The sequence below is a fragment of the Octodon degus genome, unplaced genomic scaffold, assembly GCF_000260255.1.
Source record: "Octodon degus isolate 3935 unplaced genomic scaffold, OctDeg1.0 scaffold00292, whole genome shotgun sequence".
In the NCBI taxonomy this organism is placed as follows: Eukaryota; Metazoa; Chordata; class Mammalia; order Rodentia; family Octodontidae; genus Octodon; species Octodon degus.
Genome location: NW_004524868.1, coordinates 868626 through 872668, shown reverse-complemented (window position 1 = coordinate 872668; position 4043 = coordinate 868626).

Genomic DNA, 4043 nt, shown 5'->3' with positions numbered 1-4043 from the left:
TTTTATGATATTTAGTCTTGTTTCCCTAATTTCTGACTCAGTGAGTTTGTTGTTTGTGTAGAGGAATGCTATTGCTTTTTGGGTGTTGATGCTGTGTCCTACTATGCTACTGGGTGTGTTTATTAATTATAGGTGTTCCTTCATGATTTTTTTGATCTTCTATGCAGATGATTATGTTCTCTCTGCATAATGATAATCTAACTTCTTGCTTTCCAATTCTCATTACTCTTATTTCTTTCTCTTGTCTAATGGCTCTGGCTAATGTTTCCAGAACTACACTGAATAGGAGTGGTGGAGCTGGGGAGATGGCTCAGTAGAATAAGCAGTTGCCTGGCAAGCACAAGGGCCTGAGTTCATTCTACGGTTCCTCGCACCCCCCCCAAAAGAAAGATGTGGGATCTCACCAATTGAATAGATGAGATTGAAAATCCACGTATTGTACCTGATTTTGGAGTAAATCTTTCCTTTTCTGTCCATTTAGAATGATATTGGCTGTTGGTTTGTCACAGATGGCTATGGTGGTACAATTAGTAATAATGGTAAAATTTATTTATTATTTATTTATTTATTTATTTATTTATTTAGCAGAACCAGGGATTGAACTCAGGAGCTTGCATTTGCCAGGCAAGCACTTAGTCTATTAAGCTATGTCTACAGTCTCTAAGCAAAATTTAGAAATAAACAAACTTGGGTAACTATTAAACTTGTATTTTAGACCATACAATCAAAGCTTGTAGTTAAGTAACAGAAAAAATTCATAAATTGACACTTTGTTTACAGTGTTTTTCCTTGTTAGAAAGGATGTACACTCTTTTTCTCTGAGCAGGCCAGTTGCTAGGCTTCAGATGCTTCATGTTGTGTGGTGGGATGGATAAAGCACCTTAATTCCTCTGACACATCTGCCTGTTGAGTCTCAAGTGCTTTTTGAACTGATTGTCCATCCTGCAGTTTACAGAGATGGGTCAGGTACCTGGATTCCTCTGTCTATGTTAATTGCTTAGAGTCTCTAGATGTATTATTTTTATACAATGAAGTATTACTCAGCTATGAAAAAGGATAAACCTAAGAGTGTATAGGTAAAATGATGCAATTGGAGGCCATACTCATAAGTGAAATAAATCAAATTTAAATGTAAAAACATTTATTGACTCCCTAGTCTAAGTAATTAAAAGAGTGAATTATATATAATGTATAATAGGAAAGAGCAAAGTGTGGTGCCATAGATGTGGCCAGGCCTGTGGTTCAAATGTGGAGGTGTAGAGTAAATAGAGGCAGCCAGAACCAGTGAATGAAACAGCTTCATGGACCCAGGAGGAGGGAATTAGGCCTGTGGCTGAACACAATGAGCTGAGGTATTCTGCTAGGACCAGTGGGGACCAGACTGAGACACAGACCTACCAGGAGGATCCTCATGGCATGAAGGTGGCAGGAAGAAGCTTAAGTGAACTAGTCTGCCTGCAAGTTTCCAGGTACACGAGGAAGAGGTGTCTGGACAGAACTCAGTCAAATCAGTTTACATATAAATTCCCAATTTAGGATAGGATTTGTTATATAAATGTAGTGTTTTCTCCTATGGCCTAAAATACCAAGCAGTCAACAAAATTTGTCAACTTCTAAAGTTCACTTGCTACTATCAATATTTTTAATTGTACTACTGTAACTAAATACCATATCCACATAAATTACACATTCTCCCTTGAATAATGATGTGAAGAGACACTTGGCCAATAACCACACCAGAGCCCTATACTGAAGGTTTGAAGACAGTATCAAAGAGAAACCAATATCCTACTCCCAATCAGTGAAGAAAGCACAAACTTGAGACACACACAGAAGAAGAATGTCTGACATAGAAGCGATATCTAAAAACAGAAACTTTATAGACAGGATCTAAAACCAGTGATATAGGTGTCTAATATAAAACATTCAAAAAAAAGTATCACAGAAATGAAAATAGTCTTTTGTTCTCAAATACAAAATGACAAAACAAATTAGCAAAATACAATTTTAGGCCCCAAGTCCACCCAAATCAAATTCAGAAGACATCAGCGTAGAAGCAAATGGAAGCCTCACCCCTGAAATCTCTAAAATATAGCAACTGAAGAAAAGAAGCAACTGAAAAAGGGTATAAAGGAAATCATATCGGAAATAATCTCCCAGGTAAAAAACAAAATGGTAACTATATTTAAAGAATTACTAACCATTTGTAAAGAAGATATTGATTAAACAATAGAAGAGGGCCAGCCAGATAGTTCAGCAGAATAAAGCACCCGCTTAGGCAGAACACAGTGGCTGGGGCTCGATCTCCTGTGTACTGTGCCAGCTCTGCACCCCCAGGGTGCACTGAGACAGGGACTGAGACTAGATGTGGTAGTGTGCACCTGTAATCCCAGCAACTTGGAGGCTGAAAGCAGAAGAATCACTATGAGTCTGATCTATGTAGTGAGATACTGTAAACCCTGTAGACGCTGCCCTAAATAGAGGAGAATAAATAAATGATGGAAACCTTGAAACATCAGCATTGGAAAGAATATAATACATGAAGCAAATTCAAAGAGATACACAGGAAATTAAAAGCTACATTAATAGTTGACAAAACCATTTGAATTAAAGTGAAGATAAAATTTCAGACTTTGAATACACCTGTGCAGCTAGCAAACAAGTAAAGACCCACTTCAGAGATGATAAAATATACAAATCACAAAGATTCAAATGTATGTGTTATGTCTGGAGCAAACTAGACAAATTGTTGTTGCTTATTCTTCCAATGAGGCATACCTACAGAGTTTGAAAGAACACAATACAGTTCCAAATATGGAGACTTCCTAAACTAAGATAAAGCCCTCACAGATTTCTAGAGTTAGATACTTTTTTACTTAAGTATTCTTTGAGATTTTTAATTAAGGCTATTCATGGGAAGTTTAAAGGATCTTTTCATACTTAGTGTGAGACCAAAGTTTGTAGGTACTTGAATTCAGCAAAATAACCCAATATAGTGCAATAGTCCATAATATTAGTGGTTTATCAGCACAAATATTCTTTTTCTTACAGCAATGGAACACCCATGTCTGACAAAACAAGACAAAAAGGGGGATATAAGTGTGTGTGTGTGTGTGTGTGTGTGTGTGTGTGTGTGTGTATTTAGGATAGATCTACAGCTATTTCCTCTTAGTTCAATGAGAAGAAAGATTTGTACTAATATTGTTTAGACAAGACATCATGTCTGCATCTTGTCCTCTGAATAACTACTAGAAAGACAACAGTATGCAATTATTATAACTGTCATACTAACCTGTTTTGAGACTTCTTCATTGTTATGCCATCTTTTTTCTCATTAACATGAAAAAATTAAAAATTAAAAATAAAAAATGAGAAAACGGTTATTCATGGGAAATTTTGAAAATATAACTGAATATTTTATTCTCGAATTTTTAAAACTTTAACATTACAACATAGCTACTTTTGTATGAGATATACATTATATATTAAATGAAATGTTTAACTTAAAAATAGTGAATAGATGGGGCCAGGAGATGGCTCAGTGGAATAAACAATTCCCTGGCAAGTGCAAGGGTCTGAGTTCAATCCCTGGTTCTGAAAAAAAAAATAGTGAATAGAAATCCTTAGTTAAATATGTGATTGTAATGGAGCTATGGAACCGTCCACTATACTGGCATGTAATAACTGAACTTTGTAGTTTTTGCTATATATAAAATTGAGCCATGAATGTATCCAAGACAGGAGAATTGCATTGTTTATCTTGCCTGCCAACCCTAATCTCAGTGACTCTGTCTGGGCAGATTTCAATTTAAATATTTAAAAGTATCAATAGCCGGTTGAAAACTTTTGTTGTAGGAGAACTTAAAATTGTTAGACCCTAACAAACACAAAGGGATATAGAAGAGATTTTAGTGGAAAATAATATAAGCTATAGATTTGATGAACAATAGAAACCGTAGCAAAAAAAAAAAAAAAAAAAAAAAAAAAAAAAAAAAAAAGAATATTGAATATGGAAGAGAAGGATATTTTGAATGTTCAGGTAT